The sequence below is a fragment of the Urocitellus parryii genome, chromosome Y, assembly GCF_045843805.1.
Source record: "Urocitellus parryii isolate mUroPar1 chromosome Y, mUroPar1.hap1, whole genome shotgun sequence".
NCBI classification, from domain to species: Eukaryota; Metazoa; Chordata; class Mammalia; order Rodentia; family Sciuridae; genus Urocitellus; species Urocitellus parryii.
The window spans coordinates 2,704,247-2,719,084 of NC_135548.1; positions in this window are offsets into that span (position 1 = coordinate 2,704,247).

Genomic DNA, 14,838 nt, shown 5'->3' on the forward strand with positions numbered 1-14,838 from the left:
GGATAGTAAGGAGGACCACTGACCTAGACTTTTCCAAAGCTATCAGAGCCCTGCAAAAACTCTACAGGACAATGAGCAACTCTCATAGCTGGAGAAAATTACAGAGTCCTAGCTACATGTGGTGTGCACGATTCTTAACCAGAGTTTAATGGCAATTTTTTTTTATAAAGACGATAGATATTTTTTCTTGAATCCAAAGTAGCCCTGGCAACTACCAAGTGGTCACAGATGTCCAAGCCATGTGACAGCCACCTGTTGCTCTGAGAATTCCTGCCTTGGATGGGTTTGGGGGCAGGTTTGGGGCAAGCGGCATTGCTGGTGGGGTTTGGGCAAGGCTGAGATGCAGTGTCCAGGTCAAGCGCAGGTAGGAAGTGCTGGGATCCCTCCAGATGTGCCCTGGGGCTGGTGTGCAGAGAGTGAAGAAGTCCAGGAGGACTTCGACACTGAGTGGCCTCTGTCCCTCCTGACATTGCTTTGCTCGTGGAAGCTACAGAGAGAATGAAGGGAAGGAAGGATGGAGGGTGTGTGTGGGGGGGGGATGCCCACTGAGGATCTCTGAAATAATTTAGGAAGTCTTAGACTAACATTTGAAAAGGATCACGCTGGTAATTGGTGTCTCAATTTATGTCCCTTGGAAAAGCCATTTCAGTGATAGAGAATTTAGAGAACTAAATGGAGTCAGTCACACATTTATCGCACTAAGGATTTTGTGTCTCGGTACTGTTCAAAGGGTAATTTGGAAGATGGGGGGGGGAAAAAATAGGTCAGATGCTGAGCAGTGTCCCCGTCACACTGGAAGTACACGCTGTGTACCTTAGTCCTTCTCCGCCACCACACCTGGGCTTTAGACAAATTCCATACCAAGAGACAGGGAAGAGCTGTCCCTGGCCCCCGGTCTTCCTCCAAAGCTGGAAACTCTTAGTTTGAAATGCGCAACAATGAATCGAAATTCAACTTAGGCACTGGATACTCAGGCAGGATTCACCCGCAACACGGAAGGGCTACAAATCGTTTCCAGTTGCCCTGGACACTGGCAAGAGAAGGCAATAAATCAAATTTTATTTTCAGAAATTTCCTGGCAGGTTTTTTTGCTTCTGATCCTGATAGAATGCTAAATCTCTGTCCTGCCCCCCACAAAGAAAACCAGATAAGCATCAATGCATCAATGGTGCCAGTGTGCATCAGTTCACGCGCCCATCTCACAAAAATATATCTGCCTGTTGTGATTCTCTCTCTTTTCCCCCGCCCCAGCCCACGCTGGTGATCAGACCCAGAAGTGAGTGCCACGTTTTGCTTTGTGGCCTGTTCTGTTGAAAGTGATCCCCAATAGCTTTTACACGATAGGATGTTTTCCAATCCCACAAAGTGAGTTCTTCTGGGGTAGAGCCTGGGTGTTCTCAGCAGATGAAACGCTTTAATTGGGTGAGGAAAGAGATTTACCACTTCAACCCTTCTTTGTAAAACCTCCTTTGACTCTGCCGGTGATCCCCACTGGGGAGGTTCCTTCTCTTTCAGCGTCTGGTGGATGGTGTGACTGTTTTCCAAAGGGAGTGTATATTACGAGTGCCCCTGTGCACTTTTATAGGACTTAGGACAATAACAACTCTCTTGGGTTTCCTTGGCTGCTTCCTGGCAGATGACCGCGACCTACAGTGGGATCCAGGAAGCTTTGACACAAGTCATCCATTTTTTTTTTCTTCTCTTTAAGTTCATTTTAATGACGTAATTTAGCCCAGTACAGTAATGCACGGCGATACACTCTTGAGAAGCATTTTGTTAGGCTATTTCATGATTGTGCAAATATCCCAGCGCATTTACAGACATCTCCTAGTGATGTCATTGGACAGGACCACCATTGTATACGATGAGGTTCCTTGGTGACCAAGACACAGTTGGACGGCTCATGACCACGTGGGCAAAAGAGCATCAGTTCAACATGAGAAGGGGAAAAGGGATGGCTGAGAACATGTCCATGGTTTTTCCAAAGGCACGGAAGTCCCGGGTGCCCTGCACATGGCATGTGTATAAATTCAGACTGGTCCCACTTGTGACCACATCCTATCCAACACGACAGGCAGCCTGTGAAAGACGGGTTTGGTGGGATTCCTCCCCCAGCCTGAGCGCCCCCAAAGATACTGCAGGAGCCTGCACTCTGTGTGCCCCAGGCCACCTTTAATTGATTCTGAAAGTCACCTGGGCAAGCAGCCTGCCAGCTGATAAATCCATGCCAGCCACAATCGAGCACTTTTCCTTTTACTCATCTTGAAAAAATCAGGGGGGAGAACAGAGAGCCTTTCCTGACGTCAGGCTTTTTCCAGTTTACAGAGATCGGGTTTCGAGGCCCTTCACCATCAATCCATTAGCTAATGATGGCTCAAAAGGTGTTTCCTGCAGAATGAGGATTAGCTTTCAGTTGGAACAACAACAACAAAAAACTGCACCCCAAGCTCACCACCGTCAACTCATGCCCGTAACCCCAGCTCCTTGAGAGGCTGAGGCAGGAGAATTACAAGTTTGAGGCCAGCCTCAGCAGCTTAGAAAGACTCGGTTTCAAAATAAAATAATAAAAATGGCTTGGGATGTGGCTCAGCGCTTGAGCACCCCAGAGTTCATCCCCCAATATCGCCAAAAAATCAAAAACCTGTGTGCACACTGATGAGATGAGGTGAACTTTAGAACCCAAGAGAATAAGATAATCCCGTCCCCTGGGAAGCCACCAGCGTTGCTCTTTTCTAGTGTTTCCTCTTGCCATTTCAGCTTATCGCCTCCGTCACCAGTGAGGTATGACGAGACCTTGTCTACTGCCCAGAACTGCAGGGGGCACCTGTCCAGGTCCCTGGGGCCTGTGGCATTTGGAGCAGTCCTGTTTCAGTCTGATTTTCCTGACAGCACGCCCACTCAATCTTGTGATCCTTTTATCCTGCAAACCAGAAAGCTTCCTCCAAGATAGGAAACAAGATTTCACTGCAAAACACCATAGCCTGAGTCAGGCCCTGGGCTCCTACCTGAGTTGGGTTTTTTCTTTTTTCTGAACTAGAAGAACACACTCTATCAAATTCCCAACTTTGTTAGTGGATGAGAAGGTTTCTTTTTCTCACAGGTTTAAAAAGAAAGGGGGGCTGGGGTTGTGGCTCAGTGGTAGAGTACTCGCCTAGCACTTGTGAGGCACTGGGTTCGATCCTCAGCACCATATAAAAATAAGTAAAAATAAAGATATTGTGTCCATTTGCAACTGGAAAAAAAAAATTACCAAATATCGTCTACACTTTCAAGCTGGCCTGAAGCTATACCATGTTCATGCTAGAATTCCTCCATAAGATGAGATAAAATCACTGTGAATGTACTTGGTGCCATCGACAGTAGGCTTAAAAGTGGTTTAAATGGTAACCTTTGGGTTATCTCTCTATTACCACAATGAGAAAACCAATTAAAAATGAGCCAGGCACGGTGGTGCACACCTGTAATCCCAGTAGATTGCGAGGCTGAGGCAGGAGAATTGCAAGTTGGAGGCCAGCCTCAGCCCCTTAGTGAGGCCCTAAGCAACTCAGTGAGATCCTATCTCAAAATAAAAAGTAGAATAAAATAAAATATCCAAATCATAACTGTCAGAACCTTAGAATGTGTCCTTATTTGGAACAAGGTCTTGTAATTAAGGTACGCTTCAAGAAATGCGATCTTTAGGGTAGGCCCTAAATCCACGGTTATGGATATAGACGAGGTTCATCACAGCTAAGTTGAGACACACAAGGACCCAGGTGATGGCTGGGAGGAGGCAAGGGCCACAGCAGAGTGTTCAGGGCAGGGGCCGGGGACAACAGGAACAGCCTGATGTCCTTGGCACTGAGGACGGGTGACAGGGCACACAGCACTGCTTGCTCCCACGAGGGCCCAGCTGGGGCTGAAGATCAAGATTCTGTAGTCACACCAATTTGCTCACTCGTGCAATTTTTCTCCAGCACCGTGGGGAGTTGGATGTGGACCAAGGAAGGCAGATGGCTGGGCTGCTGGAAGATGGGGCTTGTGCACAGTTTGTTTCCAACAGGAGCTCGTTGGACGGATGGGCTTCAATAGATCCTGTACAGTAAACACTGGCTACAAAAAAATACTCTGATCCACCGTCGTGCAGCCACAAGCTGAACGTGGCAGCAACGGTGCTGGAGATGATTTTCCCCCAAGTCAAAAGAGTGTTAAGGGAGAGTGGGGGTGGGGTGCTCTGGCCGCTGAGCAGAGGCCACATCCAGCTTCTGGGTTTGGGTGACTGCTGCAGAATGACAATGTATGTCTCTGAAATGCACTTCTGCGTCCATAGGTCATGCGTCACAATAAAAAAGTGAAAGAACAGAAGGACTATTCCCTGGCTATAGCAGCATTCGACTTTTAACGACAAGCATCGGAAATCCAAATCCAGCTAGACACCAGGGTGGCAGGACACACCCCACAAACACAGCTCAGGAGCCTAAGGAAGGAGGATCGCAAGTGTGAGGCCATCTTTGGCAACTTAGTATGACCCTGTCTCAAAATAAAATTAAAAAGGGCTTGGGACATAGCTCAATGGTAGAGCATCCCTGGGTTCAATCCCCCAACACTGCAAAATAAAAGACAAAAATTTTTAAAAACCCAAATCAATTAGAAAGGGAAGAAGAGGAGGAGATGAAGGAGGAGGGAGACAGGAAGAGTAAGAGAAGAAAAGAAGAAAGGAACACATTGGTTAATTTAACTGGAAACTTCATACGAGATCTGCAGGCTAGGCTATACCCAGGTGCTCAGATGCCACCTAATGAGGATTTCTCAATAATCCTCCAAGTCTTCATGCTGTCTTCAGTTTCAAAGAGTGATACAGAAGATGTGGTTTTATCTTCACTAGGTTTACCTGCTACCCACTTAGCAAGCCCAGCACAAATCAAAACTCTCTATCACAAACTCTATCAAAAGCCCTAATCCATCCGTCTCTGGATCATGATGGACCATAGATCTTCCCTAGCAACTCTCCCTGACTGAGGGATGTGAGATGCTGTTTTTCCGCCAGCCTGAGCCCCAAGTCAGCAATCTCCTTTCATTTCCCACACATACATGCAACCAACAGAACACACAAAACAATGACCCAGGCTTCCGTCTCCTCCCTGTGGCTGTTAATCACCTCATAGAAGTTCCTGCAAAAGCTTAGGTATGTAATTCCTAGCAGTCCCCCAATTATAGACACCTGCTGGCACAGTTTAGCAGAACATGACCTTCTACCTGGAAGAACATCAAGAGACCAGATTGGCCCAAGCCCTCCAGCTTTGCCTAGTGACCCACAATTTCTGTCGCAGAGCCTCAGGAGTGCTCCACCAGCTCCTTCCAGTGAATGAAGGCAGATGGCATGAATGCCCAGGAACCATCCAGCACCCAGGGAAGGCGAGCTGTGTTCTGCTGAGCAAGCATGCCAGTGCCCCAGGGCTCCTGCAAGATCACCACAACCAAGAGAGCCTCCTCATCCTGTCTGTCACTGAACCCCTTAGGCCTCTGTTGAGACCCACCAAGGCTGGACTGATGGGCTGACCTGTGCACAGTCCAAAGCACCCTGGAATCTGCAGCTGTCTTGAGCCACAGGTCATTGGCATTGAACCTTAACAAAAGCCATCCAAGCACAAAGTCCAACAGATTTTAGCCTTGCTGAGAAAACTCTCAATGTCTGAATAGCCACAGCCTTGATATTGATCCCCACATTTGTGGGTTTGTTCCTGGGGGGAAAGGGATACCAGGTACTGAACCCAGAGGCACTTAACCACCGAGCCCCAGCCTCCCCCTTCCCCCTGCCTTTTTTTATGTTTTATTTTGAGACAGGGTCTCACTATGTTACTCAGGGCCTTGCTAAGTTGCTGAGGCTGGCTTTGAACTTGTGATCCTCCTGCCTCAGCCTCCTGAGCCACTGGGATGACAGGCCTATGCCACCCGGCTTGCATTTCTAAACAGTACAGCAACCAAGTCTGTTTTTGAAAATCCTCAATAATCATTTGACCACAAGAAAGACTGCTTTTAGCAGGACCCAATAGCTCACACCTGCAGGAGGATCACAAGGACAAGTCCAGCCTGGGCAACCTAAGAAGAGCCTGTCTCAAAACAAAAAAAAATAATGATAATAAAATAAAATGGGCTGGGAGTAGTTCAGGAATGGAGGGCTCCTGGGTTTGATCCTAAGTAGCTCAGAAGGCTCCTTTTGATAAGCAAGCTTTCAGTTTCTGTCTTGTACCCTCAATGAAGATTAAATTAACATCTTGAAAACACAGAGGAAGACCTTCTTCTTGTCTTCCTTTATTCCAAGACTACCCAGGGCTCCCTTCCAGTGCCCAGCACTCTGCTGAGAACCAGAAAGACAGATAATAGCCAGCCACATCCCCTGCCAAGGAGACACACCCCCCCCCACGCCAGGGGCTGCGTACCCCAGCACTGAGAGGTGCCCAGGCAGGGTACATAAAGGGTACGGTTTCCCCTTCCCTGACTACCTTCAGAGATGTTCCCCCCCAATTCAAGCCTCAAGGGCACTGCAGTGTGTCTGTATTTGAAAGCAGGGTCTCTAAACAGGCGATTGAGGTACTGAGGTCTGGAGGGTGGTCCTGATGCAACAGGTCCCAGGTCTTTATCAGAAGAGATGAGGACACAGACACACACAGAGGCACCACCCTGGGGGGACACAGGGAGAAGATGGTGGGCCCTTGCAGACACCCTGATCTTGAACGTCCAGGCCCCAGGGCCATGAGACCATGAATGTCAGCCCCCAGACCAACATGTAGTCTGTGGACACAGCAGTCCTGACGCACTGTCACCAGCCCAGGGCACCTGGAGGATCCAGGTCCTGCAGAATCCCTCACCACCCCCCTTCCCACTTTTTAAAGCCACCCAGTGATAGCTAAGGCTGTCTGGCTCTTTGAACTGCTAACCTGACTGCCCAGGTAACACCCACATCCGGATTTTCCCCTCGGGCGCCCTTCGCCCTCCACTCCCCTGGGAAGAAGCCGCACCACCCGCCCAGATGAGGAGTCTGGGGAGACTCCCAAGTCTGGCTTCACTAGATGGTCACAGATAGTGAACTGCACACTTGCCAGCGGCCCCCCACGCCAGACCGGTTTTAAGTTGTACCCAGTGTGCACGGAATGGCACAGAAAGGCCTCGAATCTCTCCTGGGGAGAAAGAGCCCCACTGGTTGGAGCCGAGCGGGGGAGGGGCTTCTGCTGGGGTGGAAGGGGGGGCAGGGAACCGAAAGGAACCCAGTCTGCAGGCAAAGATGAGCAGGGTCACTACTGGAGCCAGGCTCGGGATGCTTCTAGAGCCACCCTTTGGGGATGGAGGGAGGCAGGGTGAGCAAGCTACCAGGAGCCGGTGTGAGCACTGGGCAGCCGCCCACCGCTCCCAGCCCACCGACAAATCAGGCTGATTAAAAAAAAATTTTTTTTAAAGCAATACTTCCTGTTATGTTCAAGGGAGACTCGCGGCCGTTTCATTATTAAGCAATTTTCTTTTTAAGGAAACGAAAAAAAAAAAAAAAAACCCACACACACACCAAGACCACGTTACTCCGGGGCCGGGGACAGCTTTTTAGCCCAGCCCAGCGCCAAGGTTTCAAATCTCCTATTTTCTTAAGCCCTTCCAAGAGCTTGCCTAGGTTTAATCTGCATTCTGAGACGGAAAATCCAATGTGTTGTAGCATTGTCTGCTTCAGCTGAAAAGGAAACTGTAAATTTATACAGTCTGGTTTAAAAAAAAAAAAATTGGCAATTGCATCTTAATCAGTCTCTGGAATGAGGCTGGGCGGCGTCCCTCCCAGGCCCCTCCACTTTCCACCCCTCCCTCCTTCCTCGCCGCCCCTCCCCCTCCCCCTCCACTTTCCACCCCTCCCTCCTTCCTCGCCGCCCCTCCCCCTCCACTTTCCACCCCTCCCTCCTTCCTCGCCGCCCTTCCCCCTCCCCCTCCACTTTCCACCCCTCCCTCCTTCCTCGCCGCCCCTCCCCCTCCACTTTCCACCCCTCCCTCCTTCCTCGCCGCCCCTCCCCCTCCCCTCCACTTTCCACCCCTCCCTCCTTCCTCGCCGCCCCTCCCCCTCCCCCTCCACTTTCCACCCCTCCCTCCTTCCTCGCCGCCCCTCCCCCTCCACTTTCCACCCCTCCTTCCCCTGCAACTCCCATCCCCCACCCCCTCCCCTCCACTTTCCTCCCCTCCTTCCTTCCGCGCTGCCCATCCCCCTCCCCCTCCGCTTTCCACCCCTCCTTCCTGCTTCGTCGCCCATCCCCCGTCCTCCCTACTTTCCACCCCCTTCCTCTGCAACTCCCCTCCCCCTCCCCCTCCACTTTCCATCCCCTTCCTTCCTGCTCCGCCACCCATCCCCCTCCTTCCTCTGCAACTCCCATCCCCCTCCTCCCTCCTCCCTAACCCCCTCCCTCCCCTCCTCCCCCTCCCCCCTCCCCCCCCTTGGCCTGCTGCCGGCCTCCCTCCCTTACCCTTGGTCCCCTCCCCTGTGGTCCGCCCCGGCTGCCAGCTCTCTGTGGGCGAAGCCTGCAAAGGTCACGTGGCCCCTCCGCCTCCCGGGCGGGGGAGGGGCGGCGGCAGAACCTGTTCTTTGTTAAGAGGTCACCGCCCGCGCCCCGCCGCGGCCCGGAGCTACCGAGGACCTTGGAAGAGCAGCGCACGCGCCCCGCCCCCACCGCCGGCTGCGCAGGACTCAGGGGTGCGCTCCCCGGGCTCCCGGCCTGCAGACGGGGGGACCGCCGGGGGGAGGGGCAGGGCAGGGCTCGGGGAGGTGGGCGACCCCCCAGGAAGGCCTGGGACGCGAAGGTCAGGCGCTGACCTCCAGGGCTGTTGGGCCAGTCGGTGGACACCGTGGGGCGGCTCCAAGTTTCCGCTCCATGTCCTAGAGGGGTGGGGGACAGGACTGCTGCTGGCCACCGCGCCCTGGAAGGAAACCTCAAATCCACGAAGAACGTCCTCCAGCCGGGCCCTGTGAGGCGCCCATCAGATACCCCCTGGGGTCACCTCTGAGAGCTGATACTTGGAATCGTGGCTGGAGCAGGAGTCCCCCGAGTTATTTAAATGCCTGCCTTCGTGTGGGGTGTTTTGGTTTGGTGCTGTTTTTTGCTGCTAGGGCTTGAAGCCAGAGTTGCTTGACCACTGAGCCACATCCCCGTCCCTTTTTGAGGCCAGCCTCAAGAACTTGTGATCCTCCTGCCTCAGCCTCCCTCAGCCTCCCCAGTCGCTGGGATTACATCCTGAGCCACCGAGCCAGTCCAGAGTTCTTTCTGAAGAAATCTTGTGTCACTTAAATAATTAGATGTTAAAGGATATTCAACACTTTTTATGTAATGGAGCGTACTCCCTTTTCTATCCAAAAAAAAAAAAAGATAAATTCCCAGAGGAAAACATGTTGACATTTGCAAGCATAACAGGCCTGTCATTTTTCTCTGAGCAGAAAATAATTTCTATCCCAAAATGGGAGTTGAGGGTGGCGGAGAGGTGACTAATAAAATTGGGCTCACGCTGTGAATAGTTTGGCGTTCTGATTTAGTTACCTACCCTTAAAAATATTTTTCTAGGTCACTAAATGTTTTTCGAAGTCATACTTGGAATGAAGGCTTAAAATTCCGCTGTGTGGAATTTTACATGCCGGGATGTATCAGCCATTCCCTGTGGCAGAACGTTCCTCGCCTTTAACATTTAAGAAATGCAATGCAGAGGGTCGGGCAGGGGGCAGGGTGTAGCTCCGTGGGAGAGCGCTTGCCTGGCATTCATGAGGTCCTGGGTTTGATCCCCCCTGCCACACGCATTCCCAAGAAGAAACACTGTGTCCTAAATTAGCCCCACTTGTGTAAATTACTTTAGTAACCTTTTTCTCCATAACCCTCAATGCAACAGTTTCCTCCTTGCCATGGGTAAGTGTGGATCCTAGCCTGCTTTGGGCTTGTTTGGAATTCCTGTTTGTAACTTTCTAGAGTTAAAGGAAGAAAACATTAGTCAAGCCTCCAAGCCAAGTGCTGATGGCTGTTCTTTGAGACTTCAAAGCTCAGAAGAGGGTGGATAAAGGGGTGGCAGGGCATGCTCCAGAGCATTGCAAACACTCCCCATCAGCAGCCTCTTTCTGATACCACAAAGCCTCAGTGTTTATGGTAATGAGTGGAAATTTTCTTTTCCTCACTTTCTCTCTAAATATAGCATTTTGTATTTATATTCTTACGCACACTTAAGCAGAATGGTGGATATCACTGATTACATATCTATTGTAAAGTGATTGTAAAGGAAAGACACAAGTCTCCATATGGTGGGAGAAGACAGGCATCCCCGGGATACAGAATAATCCACTGCTCCCATTAATGCCCAACTTGGCGGTCCTAAGAAGCTCATACCAGAGCTGTGAAGCTTTTGTGTCTGTCACACAAACTGGCATGAGGAAATTGCCTCCCAAGGTACTTCCTTCCCCTTGCTTCTGTTTCAATATTGAATATGAAAAGAAGAGATTTGCAAGTGCACAGTCATCCTCCCTAAAGCATCACCTGCAACTGGTTTTTGTTGTTTGCTTGCTCAGTCTTTGTGGTCCTGGGGATTTGTTTACTTATTTACTTGGTACTAGGATTTGCACCCAAGGTGCTTTACCACTGAGCATCACCCCTGGCCCTTTTTAGTTAGCTCTTTTGAGTCAGGGTCTGGCCATATTGCTCAGGCTGTCCTGGAACTTGTAGTCCCCCTCCTGCTAAACACTGCCCCCATGCAGGAGATTGAACCACGAAAGCAATCTACCACCAAGCCCTCAACTTCTATTTCTTAGAAGGAAGCAACTCAGAACATTTTCTGAATCCCCTGGTATTGCTCAGAAAGTAGGGTTTTTAATTGATCACTTCAGTATTAAAATGTGATCAATCATAGATACTTGGCTAAGAGAAATGAAAACACATCTATCGCCTCTTATACTCATAGCAAAGTATTAGGCACTAGAGTTGTAACGTGAAAACGACCCTAATGTCCATCAGTGGATAAAACTGATTTAAAAATATGGTCTCGTCGTACAATGAATGGACCACGGTTCAGCCATAAAGAGGAGTGAACCACTGACATGATGCTACACAGGGTCGAACCTAGAAAACATACAGAGACACCAAAGGGTACATGGTATATGATCCCATTTGTGTGCAATGTCCAGATAAGATGAAGAAATAAGAAGAGGATTAATGGTGGTCCCTAAGAGAGGGGTCAGGTGGGGACTGACTAGAGTGGGCTCCAGGCTCTTTCGGGGGTTGGGGAGGGTGGAATGGTTCTAAAGCCAGATTAGGATCAGGATTGCCTGACTCTATAGAACAAGGAGTTACACAGTGGCAAGGGGGCATTTTATGATGTATAAAATATGTCTTAGCCAAACCTTTTTTTTGGTGGTGGTGCTGGGAATTGAACCCAGGGCCTTGTGCACGCTGGGCAAGCCCTCTACCAACTGAGCTACGTCCTTAGCCAAACTTTTTTTCATGCTATATTGTAACCTTTTTGCAGGCACCGACTCTAGGTGGAAAGGGGCTCTTAATACAGACCCACTAAAGCTAAAGGAAAAGACAAAACTTCAAAATAGGCCACCCTAAAACTAGCACAGGGTAGAGTAAATGTTTTTTTTTTTTTTTTTTTTTTTTTCTGTGACAGCATTTCTCTGCTTTCTACCCAGGGGCAGACCTGCAGCACTTGTGAGCACTTGGTCTCCATCCTCCTCCTCCTTGCCTGGGTGTTCTGCATGTTCCCAAGATGCTCTGGGGCAGAGGGTCCTTGCCCTGGTGCGTGTCTCCTATTGGTGGGCTGCAGCCTCACTTGATCTCCCTGGTGGTGGGCCTGGGTCACCTTCCATGCCTCTCTGGCTGCTGTTTCTCCTCTACTGCTCTGAGCTCTTGTGAGATTCCTTCTTTGCAGAGAACTGCTGGTCCACGAGGAGAAGTAGACCCCCCCATAGAAGCACAGGACCCACACGGGCACTGAATTGTGATCCGGGTTCATGAAATAATCCTTGCTCTTGCCATGTGTGAAAAGCTCTGGAATTTTCTTATTTATCCACTTTTGTATGGTTTTTCTCCTCCTCCTCCTCCTCCTCCTCCTCCTCTTCTTCTTCTTTTTTTAAGTGCTAGATACCACTCACACATCTGGTTTTACTGCCAACTCATTTTTGAGACAGGCTCCTCCCCCTCCCCAGTTTGAAAAACACTGGTCTAGACCAGTGGCCCTCAGCCAGTGGTCATTTTGCCCCACAGAGGATATTAGGCAATGTCTGCAGGCATTTCTGGTTGTCCCACACAGGGCTGGGGCCGGGTGCGGTGCCTCTGGTATGTAGTGGGCAGATGCCAGGGATACTGCTGAGCGTCCCAGAGTGCAAAGGACAGCCCCCACAGCGGTGGAGAAGGCTCTGGCTGCAAGTGTCCATGTTGCTGATCTTGAGAAACTCTGTTCTCCATTCTAGAGGTTTCTGGTTTCATTAAACCCTAAAATAATGTGGAAGGAGAAGTCTTGGCATTAAGAAAAGACTCTGTCTCTCCTTTTTCTTCCCAACTCTCCCTGACAGCCTTTTGTTGTTATTGTTGTTTGTTTGGCACTGGGCAATGAATCCAGGGGTACTTAACCACGGACCACATCCCCAGCCTTTTTGATATTTTATTTTGAGACAGGGTCTTACTAAGCTGCTTAGGGCTTTCTGAAGTTGCTGAGGCTGGCTTTGAACTCACGACCATCCTGCGTCAGCCTCCACGCACTGAGCCACTGGGATGGCCTGCCTGTGCCCCCTGGCCCGGCGTCCCTGGTAGCGTTGACTTCAGTATTGCTGGCTGAGTAGCCCTCACCTCAAACTCGTGGGACCACAGGTGTTTGGCATTCAGGTATTTTTGGACTTTGGAATATTTGCACTCTCCTAATGAGATATCTTGGGATTGAGACCCAAGTCTGAACATGAAATTCATTTATGCTTCATACACACCTTACACACCTGGCATAAAGGTAATTTTATGCGATATTTCTAGCGGTTTTGTGCAGAAAAGTGTGACATTTTCCACTTGCAGCCTCGCAGCAGAGCTCAAGAAGTGAGACTGGGGAGCGTCTGGGATTCCCGAGCTTGGGGTGAGATGCTCAGAGCTGCGCTCATTCCACTCCCATAGTTTGGGTTCCCAGATGACAAGAGCTCAGAGCGAGGGACTGCCAGCCAGCTTGGCTCAGGGAGAATGGATCATTTTCCTAAATCACTGCTCCTGTGACCACCACTCTGTAGTTGAACCAGAGCCCTCAGCCCAGTGTGGCCTTTCCTGTGGGTGCTGAGGTGGCCCCTCTGGCTTGAGGCTAAAACTGTTCTAAAATCAAGGCCAACTCCTCGGAGGGCTCCTGTTGCCTCTTGTCCCAGCCTGAGCAGGACACAGGCCTGGCTCCCCCAAGGCACCTTGGCTACAGTGTGCGGCCTCCTCAGCCACGGGCCATCTCCCAGTTCCCGCCTGCACCACCCCCTCACATCCACCCAGTGTTTTCTTCTAGAAAGTTCCTCTTCTTGGGGTCCTGCCTGACTCCTTCTGGAAGTTGCTGCCTCTGGGCTCCTTTTCTGACACCCTGACCAACCGATCCTGCTCACCCCACCTCTCAGTCCCATGTCCCCATGATTCTGCAGCTCGGGCCTGCTGAGCCATCCCGCCAGGGGCTTGGGAAACGCCGGGTGCCTGAGACCCACTCCCAGACAGCTGCGTCTCTGGGGTCTGGATGGTGTTGTTTGTTTGTTTTTAACTCCTGGGGATTCTACTACAGGCAGCGTGGAGATGGGTGAAGCCCCCCAGGACATTCCCGGGGCAGGGCTGCAGGCTTCTCGGCTCTTCAGCCTACGCAGGCCGACCACTCCACCTTCCTTTTAACTGCTTAGTGGAGACTGACCCATCATTGCCCCCAGGGAAGTAGTCTTGGATAAATTAATATTCTGAATTCCGATGAAGCAGATCTCTGTCTCTGAGGGAAGCAGTGATAGATTATTTGCTGAGGGATGGAACTGAGTCATGTTTTTTAAGTTTTTTTTTTTTTTTTTTTCAAATGCTTACTTTGGCAGCACAGACAGTGAAATTGGAACCAGAGAATAGGCTGGCCCTTGCACGAGGATGACATGTAAATTTATGGGCATTCCATATTTGTACTCGGGCTGAGGGGCTCAGTGAGGTTTGTCGAGTGTATGTGTGTGTGTGTGTGTGTGCAAAATGGTGTTTAAGTCAAGCCTCACACTGTTGGCATTTGGGATGGCACAGTTCTTGGCTGTGGGGCGCTACCAGTACATGGTAGGGTATTTGACAGCGTGGCAGATCCTTGCCCGCTAGATGCCAATAGTTCCCCCAATTGTCACCACCACAATTGTCTTCAGACAATGCCCAATATCCCCTGAGGGAGTGAAATTGCACTCCGTTGAGAACCACTGACTTCAAATACATGCAGAAATGTGTTTCTGCTTGCTGATTTTTTTAACTACGTGAAATTTTTTAAAAAAGACTTTCTTTCCCAATATATTTTCCAGCTGGGCATGGTGGTGCATGTCTGTAATCCCGGCCACTCTGGTGGCTGAGGTAGGAGGATCGAAAGTTGGAGGCCAGCCTCAGCAATTTATCAAGACCCAGCCTCAAAATGAAAAATAAAAAGAGCCGGGAATGTGACTCAGTGGTTCAACCCCAGTATCAAAGAAGAAAAATATCCTCCAAACCAGTCAAACCTGTTACATAATGCTGGTGGGAGGTGGGAGGAAGCATCAGGCCTATTCTCCTGGGTACATAAAGAGCTTTAGAAAACCTGCTGGAAGAATATCTACCTGGAGAAAGACACAGAAGAGTGGCCCGACTGTGCGGC